This window comes from Melospiza georgiana, chromosome 20 (genome assembly GCF_028018845.1).
Source record: "Melospiza georgiana isolate bMelGeo1 chromosome 20, bMelGeo1.pri, whole genome shotgun sequence".
Classification (NCBI taxonomy): Eukaryota; Metazoa; Chordata; class Aves; order Passeriformes; family Passerellidae; genus Melospiza; species Melospiza georgiana.
The window spans coordinates 3,261,439-3,276,051 of record NC_080449.1 but is presented as its reverse complement, the minus strand read 5'-3'; the positions used below and the strand labels follow the sequence as shown (position 1 = coordinate 3,276,051).

The 14,613-nt window shown below is 50.3% G+C and overlaps 1 protein-coding gene across 3 annotated transcripts in view; it reads right to left on the bottom strand.

The window, feature by feature from the left end:
• The window catches only part of LOC131091978 (discoidin domain-containing receptor 2-like), a 65,733-nt gene that overhangs the window by 43,456 nt on the left and 7,664 nt on the right, over window positions 1-14,613 (bottom strand). The window contains exon 1 of one of the 3 annotated variants that reach the window (XM_058038393.1): window positions 6,616-6,663. The exons of the other annotated variants lie outside the window; for them this stretch is intronic. The gene's annotated coding sequence lies outside the window, so the exon portion shown is untranslated. Of the gene's footprint in view, window positions 1-6,615; window positions 6,664-14,613 lie in introns of those variants that run through there. 3 annotated transcript variants of the gene reach the window in all.

Sequence of the window (14,613 nt, the reverse complement as noted above, 5' to 3'; positions counted from 1 at the left end):
GAAGAAGCAAAGCCAATAATTGGGGCAGTATCGGATGCTTGAAAAAATAAGTGCCTGGGAAGTGTGATTTCCATTTTTCTGGCTCCAAAACAATGGCAGAGCATTTCTCTTTGCCTCAGAGTTAATCTGAGAGACCTCAGCCCCAGCAGCCTTCCCCAGGAGCACGTGCAGCTCTGGTTTGGACCAAACAGAATTTGGTAATGAAAACGCTCAGCAGAAAGAATTCTGTTCACTTTTTAAAATGTTCTGCTTAGTTTACAATTCAAATACTGGCACAAGAGTGACAAAACAGAGCAGGGCTGCTGGCCAGAGAACATGGCCAGCCCCTTCAGCAGAGCCTGGAGGGTGAAGGATGGACCAAGCCATGCTGCTTGTGCAGGAGCCCCATGAAAATAAGGCAACAAATTTCCCCTCAGGTGAGCTCTGAGTGTGGTGTCTCTCCCCCTGGATTCAATCAGCAGTGGGGAGGTCTCTATGTGACACGTGGATGGCACCTGGACAAACCAAGTGCCAACAGCAACACCAAAATTCACTGTGTCAGAGTGACAGGGCAGCTGGGCAGGGCCAGCAAGATCCTGGCATGAAGTGCAGGGCTGCAGCTTGGAGAGGAGATTTAGGCACCAGCAGAGGTGGTCAGAAAGAGGAGAAATCCATTACAATGTTTGGAACACATTGGGCAGACATAGTGACATTTGGGGGACATTGGGCAGAAATAGTGACACCCCTAAGTGATGTCCAGAGCAGCAACAAGGCTGGACAGATAAGAGCAAACAGATTTTAGGTGAAAGGGTTGTTGTTAATCAAGATACATGTGAGAAGTAAGTCACAGGAATTAATATAATATAATAATTCCACAGGAACAGGGAAATTGAGACAGGAAGAGGCTCCAGCATCACCTTTGAGGAGGCATTGAGAAACCTGTCACAAGAGACATGAATGTGGGACCAAAAGGACAACATTGAGGAGTGGCACTTGGGGTGGGACAGGGACACCACAGAGCTGAGTCTGAGGCAGTGGCAGAGGAATGGGAACACCAAGGACTGGGTGTACTCCATGATCACCCCCTTGAGAGGTGGGGACAGGCCTGCCCTGAGGCTGAGGAGGGTCTGAGCCTTGTTTTCTATGCTGTACCCAAGCTTCTTAATGGGGTTATGAAGCAAGTGACACCTCACTCCTAGTGAAGCTAGATTCTAGGAGAAAAGCAGCATTTCAGTCGCCCACACCACAGCATGTGACACTGGGAGGAGCTTCTGCCCATGGACTCAAACATGAGGCAGTGCCTCACCCACAGCCCAGAGAGATGCTGCTGCTTCTGCACAAGGCCAGTAAATCCTCCAGCTCTTTCCCACTGCCTGTCAGCCAGTCCTACAGGAGTGGGGTGTCCTCAGTTTGTGAAACTGCCCAGAGCACTTCTGTCACAAAACCAGACTTGGGGATAAATGAGCATGCATTAAATGTAATTTAATCCATCCAAGTAACAAGGCCAAAATTATAAACCATTAGCAAGATAAAACCAAAGATAAGGAAATGCAAATTCACTGCACCACAAGGTGGGTTTTAGCTCAGCTAAACCAAACCAAAGCTTTCCCCCCAACCCAGGGCACAGGAACTCTGTGCCCATCTCAACCAAGGAACCTGGAGGTGCTTGCCATGACCCAGCCAGACCTGCCAGGGCCCTGCTCAGGACAGGGCCATTCCCCAGCAGCAGGGGCAGGGCAGTCTCCAGTACACCCTCCAAAATACACATCCCTCAGCTGCAGAGGATCCAGTTCCCAGCTCCAGTATCACTGTTTCTGTAGGACAGAAGTGGCAGGAAAACAAGATTGTGCACAAACCAGCAGCTCCAAGTACCTCCCTTGTCCCTGCCAAGCAGCAGTGTCCCTTACTGTCCCTTTCCAGAGCTTCCTTCCCACCCTGACAGGCCCAAAGAACACTCAGCACAATGACATTTTCACTGTTCCTAAACACTGGCATCTCTCTCTAGCTTTTTTTTTTTTTAACAATCCTTAAAATACATCATCTAAAAGTCAGCAATAGTTCTCTCAAGACCTGCAATCTCCCACTGCAAAGTCTCACATAGCAACCATCCCCAGGACATGTTAACCACAGAGATGACAGATGGAGTATTAAGAGCACTCAATCTAAACCACCTTCCTCCCTCCCTGCTCTCAGGGGGCTCCACCATAACCTTTTACTTAACTGTGCTCTAACTTGCACTCAGAAGGAGATCAGGTTGCTCAGCTGCAGAATTATTTGGGCTGGAGGAGATCCCCAGGAGAGCATCTAATCCCAGCTCCTACTCCAAGCAGGGTTAGCACCAATTTCAGAGCAGCCTGCATGGGGCTTTGTCCAGCTGTGCCTTAAAATCCCCCAAGGATGGAGGCTCCCCCCACCTCTCTGGACAACCTCTCCCACTGCTCAGCTGTCTGAAGAAGGAAAACTTTATCCCTCCTTATCCCAAGGCAGAAACTCCTATTATCTCATTGACAATCACTGTCAATCCTGTTGTTATGCACCTCCTTGATAATCGGCTCTTGGGTATTCCAGAGCTGCTTCTTGTCCCAGCTGAACCCTGCTGACTCCACCAGCCTGCTCAGGGAACCAAGATTCAGCATTAATTTATTAATAGCTTCTCCCTGGTGAGACAGAGGCTCCCTCCAGTCAGATTTTGCCCTGACTCCCACTGGCTTGTTCACAGGGAAACCAGGGAATAGCTGATTTGTCCCACACTGATGTCAGAGCACAGCTCCTCACCCTCTGCTTGCAGAGTGCAGGGATCACATTCCCACTGGTGACTATTTTTGAGGGGTATCAGGTGGCACTTTCTAAATCAGCTCCTTGAACACAGCACTGAGCAGCCACAGGGACAGGGAGGCTCTGCCAGCCTGGCACAGGGCTGGGATAAGGATCAGAGCCCCCACAGTGCCCAGTGGGTGCTTCTCAGCTCAGAGCCCACCAGCAGTGCTGGGGCAAGCAGGAAGGCATGAAGGACATGCCAGGGATCAGCCAGGGGATCCAACACAGCCCTGCTCCCACGGCAAAGCCTCCTCTGCCCCCTGGGAGCAGCAGCCTTTGGTCCACAGCAGGGCTGCATCCCTCAGGATCCAGGTTTATGGTGCCAATGCAGCTAATTCTTGGCAACCAGTGCAAAAATCTCATTAAACCCACAATTTGAGGTGGTTTTTTTTGGAGATGATCTGCTTTCCATCAGAGCCCAGGGACTGCTGAGCATGCTCCTTCTTTAACGTGGCAGAGGTGGGTCTGCACTGCCCGCTGGTTACCTGCTCCCTTCTCCATCTTAAAACACTGCTACAACATTTATGTTTTCCCAAACTTCTGGAACTCCTTTGGTCTTCCCAGATTTATTACAAATTGGCAGCCAGGATTCAGAAAGCTGCTTTGGCAATTTGTTTTAAACAAACAGGTTCCAGTGTTGCTCAAGTTTCAAAATACTCTGAAATGTTATCTTGGGTTTAACACCCTCCCTGGTTACCAGTGCAATGGGAGGTATTCTGAGAGAATATCATCCAGCTTCTCCACAAAAATGGAAAAGAAATGTTTTACTTCTCTGCATTGTTATCAGCAGTCAGCTGGGTTTAACATTTCCCAACAATATAAGCACCGCTGATGAAATTTATTTTGTTTTACAGATAATAAAATATTTCTCACTGCCCCATGATATATTTGCTGTGCTTTTTCAGTCATTTTAGCTTTCCTTATCAACTGCCTACCTTCAAAAACACCAGTAACAGGTCCTTATCTACAGCCTTTGTTTTGCAAATTGCTCATAGTTGAGCCTATTTAAAAGCTAAAACATGATTACTGGGGGAAGCTCTTTGCAAAACCAGAAGAGAAGTAAACCCTTGCACAGAGCTGCACACAGTACCTGAGAACTGCTGATTTTCTGAGACAATTCAGTGAAAATCAAACCAGAAACAGGATTTTGGAACACCTACTAATTGAGCTGCCCTTCCAGTCTCCCTCAAACCACCACAAATGTTGATAATATTATCAAAAGCTACATTTTATGAGTTTTGCAATTTCTCTTCCTATTTGTAAAAACAAAACTCAGAGCACCTGTAGCTGGCAAAAAGCCCCTGCCCTTTGCCTGAGGAGTACTGTGGGCTCTGCTCCAACGGCACCAAAAAATGTTAATAAAAATGGAGAGCCATGCCCTGCAGCCACAGGAAGATACCAGACTTGCAGAAGCTTTTCCAATCTCAGAAAGAAGCATAACTTACCATCCTTCCCTGCATTCCACAGACTGCAATAACCCCAAACACCAAAATGCAGAGAGTGGGAAGGGCTCCAGGCCCCCCACAGCACCCTAGGAGCCAGAGGGGACAGTTGTGGCTGTGACCTCAGCGGGTCCCATTCCTCCAGAGGCTGAGCACAGCCTCCAGCCAAGGCAGCCCTGCCTGGGTACACACAGCTGTTGCATTTGGCCTCAGCAAACTTTGTTTACGACCCAAAGTGGTTTTAAAGTTTAATTTATGAAGTGCCTGGCAGAGATGGGAGCAGTGAGTGGCAACACTCACACAGCACCTGAAACACAGCACCAAGCCTGGAGAGTCCAGGGAGGATTTCCAGGCAGCTCCAACCACGTTGCACTGGGTTTGCTGTTCTGTTTACTGGTACAGCTCTGCAAGATAAAATTTAACTTCCCATGTACAGAGATGAAGGTACCATTAATTAAGCATTCCAGCAAAATATTTGCCATGATTAGAGACAGTTCAGAGAAGATCTTTGCTTACCACAATGTATTTCAAGCAATCAAAGCAAATGCTCTGCTTATAAACAAAGGAAAAGCCAAGAACACAGAAAAAATCTTGAGCAGTATTTCACAGCTTTGGCAAGGCAGCATGACCAATTCTGATTAAATTTTCTTGAGATGACAAAAAACAGAAGCCCACAGAGATGTAATAAGATTTAGCAATTATGCATAAGGCAGGTAGCAGCAGGAAAATCATGGTATTGTTTGAGGCAAAGGCAAGAGAAACAGGAGACATGAGAAGGGAATAAAGAAATTTGTAAAACAATGATGCCTAAAACCAAAAAAAGGTCCCCATTTACCTCTTTTCCATATTGAAAATGAACTGAAATTAAAAAACAACAAATTAAAACAGAGGAAATGAAATTCCACAGCATACCATGTGCATTGAGCCTCTGGGACATATTGCCACAGAGCAATGTGGGAGTAATTCAATAAAATATTGGAAGTAGATCTCCATAATAAGAACATCTGCAATTCCATTAAGAGAGTGAAAGAGAGCACACTGGAGATGAATTTTGCTCTAGCCAGGCATAAGCAAAGCAGTAACTGGTGTGAGCAGGGGTTATCTCCTGCACAGGCAGGGTATTCACAGCTGGCTGCACTCTGGGGCTTTCCTGGGCCTGTGATAAGATGGGTGCCTGAGTAGGTGGGCTGTGATCCCAGCCAGTTTGGCAAGCTCTGCCTCTCTGCATAGAGATCACATTTCAGTTTTCAGCAGCTTATTGTGCAGCTTCTCAAAAAGAGAAACAACACTACCCACCTTTTTTTTTTTAAGAGATTATCCGCTGTGACACAAAAAGAGCAGATGAAATTTCAGCCAAACCTATTAAAGAAATACCTGTGGAGCAGTGAGCAACCCTGAACACTCTGTGTGGAAACAAAACTATTTTGAAAGTTCTCAGCACCTGAAAAAATGGGTTTACTGAGGAAATAAATAAGATTTTATCTGGAGGGGCTGCTACCAGAGAGTCCCGTGGTTAGCCCTAACAATGAGGATTTTCAGGAGCACCTTCCTGCATATTCATACTCCCGTGTTTCAGGGTAAATGGGAGCCTGAGAAAGTTTAAAACTGCAGTAGGTGCTTCAGGAGGGGACAGGGTCTGCCTCTCTGTGGGAGAAGAGGTGAGAACACAGCAATGTTTCCCCACAGAACCTGCTGGGGCAGGAGCTGCTGGGCTCCGAGCACAGGAACACATTCCCTCACTTTCCCACTGCCCACAAGAACCCGCTGCCAGCTCCAGCTTTGTACATCTGTCCCAGCCTCAGCCCTGGCAGCTCTCAGAGCTGGCACACTGCCCACACCCCCCAGAAATGCTGCCCAGAACCCAGCCAGCAGCACTTTGTGCCCACAGAACAGCCTGGGTGCCCAGGAACACATCCCTGAGGGAATGGCCATGATTTGGGAACCCCCCCCCAAGCCCACTCCTGCCCAGAACCCAGCCAGCAGTACTTCATGCCCACAGAACAGCCTGGGTGCCCCAGGGGTGCCCAGGAACACATCCCTGAGGGAATGGCCACGATTTGGGAACCCCCCCAGAGCCCACTCCTGCCCAGAACCCAGGCAGCAGCACTTTGTGCCCACAGAACAGCCTGAGTGCCCCAGGGGTGCCCAGGAACACATCCCTGATTTGGGAACCCTGCTGGAGCTGTGGGAGGGAAAACGGGCTGCAAAGAGCCACCCTCTCCCTCCCAGGCAGAAAATCCTTCACCTCCCAGCACAAACCCCCTCCACCACTTCCAGCAAGCCTCCAAAGGCTTTATCCAAGGACAGAAACAGGAGGGGAGAGAACAGAGAGAGCTGACACCGAGCTGAGAGCCAGGTTAAGCTGCAAGGACCCTACCTGCCTCTGCCAGGGCCTGCTGAGCACAGGGAACAACTGCTATGGCTCTTTGGAGCTCCACAGGTTGAGCCAGGCTGTAGTTTCGACATTCCTTGCAACTTTCCACCAGCACACACATGATATGTTCAAACTTGAGTGACTCCTCCCTCCTCCCTCCCTCCGCACACACAGACAGGCCCAGGAGATGGCCCTGCCTCTATCATCCCAGTTCCTATAGCAACTCCTGACCCAGCAGATGGAAACAGAGCTGTTTTCTAGGCAAATCCGCCTTCTTGGATTCCTCTGCTCTTCCCTGCTGTTGGCCCCTCCTTGCTCCAGTGCTCTCCCTGGGGGCTGCTCTGCTGGCACCTGGCCCAGACTTTGCCTGGAGGAAGGCCAAGCTTTGAATTCATTTAGTAAAACCACAACATAAAGCAGCTCTCCTGCTCAGGAAGCAGGGCCCGTGTAGTCCCAGGGGCAGGCCAGGCTGCAGAGCCAGCCTGCACCTTCTGGTCGAGCACAGCTGCCCGTGCTGGGCAGGAGGATCCAGGCAGGAACATCTCTGCTCATCCTCATCCTCACCCATCCACGAGGAAAGGTAAAATGAGACAGAACTAGTCATTTATTAGCAAGTCCAGCCAACAGAATTATTGTAACCTCAGGCACTTCTTAGACATTTGGACTTCTGCTTGCAAAGCCTTTCCTGGAAGAGGGAGAGCCCAGCTGTGACAGCAGGGCTCTCTGTGTGCTCATCACAACTGCTCACCCATGCTGTCCTCAGGTCAGGGCCCCGCAGCAGTGGAGGTCACCAATGCAGCTGTCTGAGACAGCACATCACATTCAGTACCCTTCTCTAAAAATACAGAAATTGAGGGAAAATAAAGAACTCAAACCAGGCTGTGGCATTTCAGGGGAGATAATTACCAAGGGTGACAGTGGGAATGTCATGAGCAGGTGGCTCTGTGGTGACAGGGCAAGCAGGACTGCAGCTGGGAACAGGGTCAGCAGGTCTCTGTGAGACCACCCAGACCCAGCACAGGGGCTACAGAGCTGGTTTTGGGTTACAGAGCTGCTTTTGGGCTGCACAGCCCTTCCACCCCCAGCCATCCTTGCCCACAGGGGCTCTGCTGCCCTGGCCACACAGCAGGATGGGGACATGCTCAGGTGGGTGAGAAGGGCACTGGGGCTTGAGAGGAACTTCTGAGGGCACTGTGCTACAACCCCAGCAGGAGCCATGGCAGCAGAGGGAGAGCAGAGAGCAGCAGGAATGTGCTGACCCTGCCTGCTGGGAAATGCAGGTGCCAGCCTGCCTGCTGAGAGGGAGCTGCTCAGCAAGGGAAGGGCTGCAATGTCTCTCTCACACACCTGGCAGGGCCAGGACTCCTCCCAGGGCCAGCAGGGCAGGGCTGGGAAGTGATGCCAGCATTGTACAGGACTCACAGGGACTCCACAGCAGGAAGATGGGACAGCAGCCATCCAGCCCATCCTGCAGAACCCCACAGGCTAGATCAGTTTCCAGCAGGAATCCCAGCAAAGCCTCAACAGAGCAGCAGGTATTTTGGGTATCCCAAAGCAAGAAAGGAAGCAGACACAAAGCACACTGTGCCCACACTAAGTCCCAACTGGAAGATGCAGTCAGGTGCCACCATGCTCCCATTTTCCTCCCTGCCTCCCTACCCCATAACCCACCTCTGGTCTGAGAACATAAAACTCTGTATTTTTTTTCCCCATGATAATTTTTCCATGCATCAGTGAGTTAACTAGCACAGAGGGATGGGACAGTCCCTAAGGCTCCTGATGGCTGGGACATGAGCAGCAGTAGGGTGGGTGTGGGAAGACATCAGATCCCTTTCTGCCTGCTCCAAAGGGGTGTTACTCATTCTGATAATGGCACTCTCCTCCCAAAACAAGGATGCCTGCCCTGAGGACACAGTGGTACATGGGAACCAAGCTGGATACAGGCCCCTGGGGTAAACTGGGACCAAACAATTCCCTTTGCAAGACACAGGGCAGATTGTGGCAGCAGGAAACGCTGGACATGCAGGAACAGGGAGTCCAGGAGTGGCACCAATAAAAGCATCAAAGCAGATGCATATCACACAAACAACATCAAGAGGTTAGAAAAAGCTCCCGATTTCCCTGTGGTGCTGGGAAGAGCAATGGCTCAACTCACAAACAGATCTGAGGAGCTCCTTTCCCTGGGGAAGGGCATTGCTGTGGAGGCACAAAACACTGCTGGAAAACTGCTGAGCTTGCAGTCAGACTCACTTGAGCGGTTCAGCACAGAAAAAGGCTCTCTGCTGGATGCCCTCTGAGATGTAACTTGATCCCACAGTACACATCCACTAATCAATCGAGGGATAAAGCAAAGCAGAAAACAGCCTTTTTTTTTTTTTTACTGGAATGAGCCCAAATATGCACAATAACAGATCCCACTCAGAGCTATTGCAAACTCAAGTGCTTGGGAGAGTTTCGCATCTCACATCGCAGAGGGAGCATATTTCTGCAATAGCATCATTGCTCCTCAAATTGGGTATTTGAGAGACTTCCTAATGACCTCATAGCAGCACATGTGACCACTAAGTCATCTTCTCAAAGGACCAGCAATAACATCAACAGACCCTGTTTTGGTTGTGCACAGGACAGCTTTCCTCAGCACAAGCAGGTTCCTGAACAGTGAGGGAGCAGAAAGGAGCAGGACCCAGCTCAGGCCAGAGCTGGCATGGTGATTGTTTCTCCAACAGATTCTGTTTGGCCTTGGAAAAGATCCATCCAATTAACAGATGAGGAACCATTAGCACATACTAAATTCCACATACAAATTTAGACACAAAAGCTTGTTTATCCCAATGCAGGCCAAATTCGTTGGGTCTAAGGCATCTATATGATAATGTAAATCCCAGAAGAATTCCAAACACATTCCAAGAGATAAGAGGTGAACTCACAAAACATGAAATAATGACTTGAAAGGGTTTCCAATTTTTTTTTTTCCTCCCAGTGCTTAAAAATAACCCGCTATGCTGAGCAGCAAAGCAGGAATTAGGAATTTGTGGGTGATGAACTGGTGAGCTGATCACATTGGGATGGGGAAGTCATCTTTTGCTGACCCCAAGCCACCCCCAGTCAGGTGGCACTGGGAGAAATAAATGAGTGAACAACTGTAATTAAGTTAACACTGAGGTGAAGGCAACTACACAAAGAGCTCAAGCCAGACTGATGGCCTTGAACGCCTGAGGAGATCCCTCCTCTGCTCCCAGCACAAGAGGAAAAGTGACAAAATCCCACTGTGGAGATGTCAGGAGACCTGCACCAGACAACTTCCCAGTTACCAACAGTGATATGGGAACACACATCCAAGCAAGAATAAGGAACATCATCAAACAGCACCCAAGAGCTCCTTCTGGCAGGACTCTCCTGCAGCAGCAGCACAACAGGTCCACAAAACCTCCTGTCCCTGCCCAGGGGCTCTGCCCCATGGCTTTACACTCTGCCTGCCTCCCACCCAGCCCAGCTGTGGCAGGATCTCCACCTGCCTTATCCCTGGAGGGCTCCAGCAGGAGCTGGTGATCCTGTGAGCACCAACAGCTCCTGTCACACAGGACCAGGACAGCACCCAAGTGGCCTTGGGATAAACACAGACACAGCTGAGGAACACAGGACAGCCCCACTACGGAGGCTGGACCTGCACAGTGTTAAAGGTTTTTATTCTTTCAGTGTGAGGTGGTGAAAGCCAACTCTAGCCTTCACCTTTCCAGGAACTTTTGATGGAACACAGAGGCCTGCTGTGGAAGTGTCTGTTTACACCCTGCAGCCCTGTCCTGTCCTTACCCAGAGTAAGTGTGTTCACTCCCACCACCCCATGAAACATCTGCTCAGCCTAGCTCTGCTGGAATCACCCCTCGCATTGCAAAGAACCCATTCCAGCCCTAAACCTGGGAAAAGAGGGGAGTGGGGCAGAGCCTGGCATGATGAGGAGGGCAGGTCTGAGACATGACATCTTCCAAGAAATCCTGACAAACCACCTCCACACACCAGGTGCTGACTAGAGCTGCTCTGCAGGGTACCAGAAGGCTCAGAGCTGAGAAGACAGAGCTTGTGGTGACATTACAGACACCTGATGTGGGACACACCCTTCCCAAGGGGTGCAAAACAAGGGCTCCAATGGGAGTATTTACCTTCCACCACATTCCACCCACCTCGTGCCAAAGCAGATTTCCTGCTCTGAAGGGAGATGATCAGAGTCCTCAAGAGAGCAAGTACCAGAGTAGAACTTCTTTACCTCTCAGTCACTTCCCAAATCACCAGGACAGCCTCTGGCCCAGCCATGGCACAGATACCTCCTCATGTCCCCCATGTGATAAAGCTTTGCAGCTGTGCCAAGCTCTCTCTTTCTGGGCACATAGGCAGCTGCTCAAAAAAGCCCTGTCCTGAAGCAGAGGCCTCATGCCACTACAGCTCCCTCTCCCAGGAGCCAGAATGGCTGGGGAGGCAGCAACAGAGGAACAACAACTCTTCCCCAGCTCCAAAAATCTCTCTCAGAGCTTTAATTACCAGGAAAGTTCCAAACAGGAGCAGCCTCCCAATTGCCCTGTTTAAACAACAGGGTCCCCATCGAGGGCTGCCCCAAAGGTGAGGGTGAGGAGGGGAAAGCCCAGGTCAGATGCAGGGCAGTGAGCTCAGCTCAGCCTCACTTGCTGCAGTGACCAAGGCCCAGAGCACGGAGCTGCTGGCACAGAGCAGTGCTCAGCTCCTGTAAACACTCCCTGGCCATCACCGCTGATGCAACCACGGGAAAGGGGCAGAGAAAACCATTCTGTGCAAACAGACATCCCTCCCTATCCCTGGACACCAGGACCAGCCCAAGCAGGACATCTCCAGCCTTTCTCTCGTCTGCCTGTTGAGCCAAAAACCCTCTGGCGTGCTGCTGCAGATGAGGATCACTGCCACATCAAAAAGGGCTCAACTCCCATAAACCAGAAAAAAAGCTCTGGGGTTTTGACCCCTAATCCCTGGAAGCAGTTGGTATATTCAGCAGGCACATGGCCTCTTTCAAAGCTGGCCCTTCTTCTTGAAGCACTAGTATCTAACATCCTGAGTGTTATCCTTCACACATTCCTCCCCACCACAGCAGCAGGCAGCTCTTGCTGCCCATCATCCCTGTCAGGAGTTTGGAGCCAGGACATGGTGTAAGGTGTTCTGACAAGCAGAGCTACACAGGGACTGCTGGGGACAAAGTTCTGCTGTCTCTCTTACAGTTCACTTCTCCACATCTCCTCCTCTCTCCCAGAAGCTTCCCAGATAAATCTGTGTGTCACATCACATCTCAAAACTACAAGCTGTGGGGATCTGAGGAGACCAACGTCTGAGTAGTGATTCCAGATCCAGCTCAGAGAAAAGCTAATCAGCATCCTTCACCAGAGGTTTGATTGCAGACACATGGAAAACAACAGCAGAAAAACCAAAGCAAACCATAAGCACTGGTTGTAAGCTTCATCAAGGAGGAACAGCACGAGGGAAGGGAGGTTCAGCACCAGCCATGTGATTTCCCAGCAAGGGACACCAACCCAGCTGAGCCATGGAATGGGCAGAGCTCAGCTCAGGGCAGCAATGCCACTACAGCTCCTCCCGTGCAGCACAGAAAGAGAGAGCACTGCAAAAACAAGTGGTGCATGGAAAAACTGGTGGTAACAAAAGAGCTGTCAGCCTGTCACTGACCCCCCTGCAGCCCTTTACAGCTGCTGCTCCAGGACCCTCTGGCCACACAACCCCAAACCTGACCTCTGCACTTTGGACAGAGTGAGCACATGGAGAGCAGCTGACAACAGTGATCCCCACATTTCTGTGATTCCTCAGCAAGGACCCTCATCTTCAAATAACCAGAGCATGCACAAGGCCATGCTCCCAGCCCCTCTGGCTGCCCTTTCTGGCATGGAAACAAAAGGCAGGAGCAGTTCAGATGTGCAAGATACCAAAGGGCCCCATAGCAAGTGAGGATTTGTAACCCACCCAAGGACACTGCTGCTCACTCCACAACACCAGACTCATCCTACACAAGGACTGGTTTGCACACCAACACAACACAAATCTGCAGAGCAGATGGCAGTGCCAACACCAGGACCAGACCACAGGAGCTCTCCTTTTCAGTGCCCATGAAGCATTCATATAATTCCTGTTGCAAAAGGGGATGCACAGCCCAGGGATCCAGGTCTGAGCCTAGCAAAGAGGCCTTGGCTAGGGAAGCTTCCACCTCCTCAGCAGCTCTTTCCATCTCAGCCACTTCCCTTCCAAGCAAGGCTTCCTGGCCTGAGCAAGCACAAGGGGTGTTGCAATCCACAGTTCTGTCTGAGGAAATCCAGCCCAGCCACAGCAGCAGGCCTGGTCTGGCCTATGTGCCATCCCTGGACACCCACTGTGTCCAGAAGCTCATGCCACATTGGAAGGCAAGTTGCTCCTTGGATGTAGATGGCTGCTCTGCTCCCTTTAACATGCAGGACCACAAGGGGTAACTCAGATGTGCACACACTCATCTCGTGGGAGTTTTTCTGAAACAAATGCAGCAGACTCTGGGGAAAATCCTCTCCCTCCCACGGGGAGGGTGAGGAGGGTGGATTAAAGGCAACTGTGTGCCTTGTGCATGTGTGGTCTCAGTCTGGGCAGCACTGATCCCACACTCTGCCTTGGGGCAGGGGATGCTCAGGGGTGCTCATCCTGTGCCTCCTGACAGACAGAATTCCAATGGGAAAACACTCATGAGCTCATTGCAGCTACAGGAAATGTCCTACAGGCACTGTTCCACCTGCAAGTCCCCATGCAAGCACAGGAAAACCACCTGACAGCATCCCTGCCTTTTGCTCAGAAACAGCACAAGGGTCTGCTCATGTTTCCCATGTTAGCACAGAACAGGATTCAGATCCATTACACATTACATTAACCCTACTGGGACATTTCCCACAGCTCACTCAAATGTTTTCAAACCTGCAGGATGAGGTCATTCCAACCTAAATGCATAACCCACTCTCCAAGGTGGCTCACTAGGTATAACTTCCAAGCAAAAGCAAACAAAAGCTGATCTGGTGTGATACCCTGCTCCATCCCCAACATGTTCAAGACTTGGCCAGACAAAGCCATGGCTGAGCTGATCACTCACATGCTGGAGCCAGTCCCACTTCAAGCAGGAGGTCAGGCCAGAGCCCCCCAGATATCCTTTCACCCAGTGCTTCCATCATTCTGTGGCAGCAAATGAGGAGAGGCAGAGAAATCACTGCCAGCAAGGAAGGCTTGCATCGAGTTTCTCTGGAGTAATCCTTCTAGATAATATTAAAAGCTTGGTTAGCAGAGATGTCAGCACTGACACAATGAGGGCTAATTCTGTCCTGGCAGGAGCATTGAGTGCCAGGGTCTGAGCCTTGATGTACTGCACGGGTCCCAAACAGGGTCAGCCCACTGCGTCACTGCCCTTGCACAAATTAACACCCACCACAGGAGAGGCCTTTTTGGAAATGTAACTTCAGCCATGCATTCAAACATAACAGTCTGCAATAACCCAAGAATACAGATTAAAAGCCAGACAGCCAATAGCTCTCGAGACATTAGAAGCGACTAGAAAATTCATTTCCCACTATAAGTCTTTACTCTAGGGAGGTCTCAACAGTACTGCTGCTATTTGGTGTCCTTCCAGTGCTGGGAGAAGGCCAAAAATGCTGTAGCAGAGACTGAACCACACTAATGGGTGGGTTCAGTCCTTGGGAAGAAGGCAGAGTGTCTACATGGAGTAAGTCTGGAGGGTGATGGGGAAGCAGCTGCTGGCACTGAGATGAAACAGGGTTGCTGGTCAACAGAGGAACTGCCATCAGTGCTGCTCCTTCCACATGTCCACCCATGGTACCCAAACATGACACTGGCCAGCAAAGCTCATCTTCTCAGAGTAAAGCCCTGTCCAGGTTGTCCCAGAACACAAAAGAAACATAAGAATGCTGCTAGCCAAGTATGCAGACAGAAGGCATCAAACCCATGGAAAGA